Genomic DNA, 381 nt, shown 5'->3' with positions numbered 1-381 from the left:
CACTCCTTATCAGTCTCTTTTAACGACAGTGGAAAGCAAGTCCAGACAAAAATGAAATTATTTTTTGAACTCAGTAATATCATAATATCTTCATAGTGCTCTTTTTTAAATATTTACTCTTTTTATTCTGTTATATAATACTGACTGTGTTCATACTGACACGTAAATATCAGAGAGATCTTAATGTTTATTATGGGTTCAATATCATCAACGAATTGATTAAAACACGATAAAACAAGGAAGTGAAATGCAGGACACGATAAGGAAAAGAAAGGATAAAGGATGAGTGGTCGGAAAAGATAAAGAAGAAGGAGAAGGAGAAAGAAAGAAAGGAGAAGAAAAAAGATAAAGGAGAAGAAGAAGAGTAGGAAAATGAAAAAA

General features: G+C 31.0%; 1 protein-coding gene across 1 annotated transcript in view; it reads right to left on the bottom strand.

The window, feature by feature from the left end:
* Nucleotides 1-381, bottom strand: part of LOC119592268 (probable glutamate receptor) — a 3,905-nt gene that overhangs the window by 3,400 nt on the left and 124 nt on the right. The window lies entirely within an intron of this gene.

The sequence above is a fragment of the Penaeus monodon genome, chromosome 30, assembly GCF_015228065.2.
Source record: "Penaeus monodon isolate SGIC_2016 chromosome 30, NSTDA_Pmon_1, whole genome shotgun sequence".
NCBI lineage: Eukaryota > Metazoa > Arthropoda > Malacostraca > Decapoda > Penaeidae > Penaeus > Penaeus monodon.
This window is presented reverse-complemented; position numbering and strand designations above follow the sequence as displayed.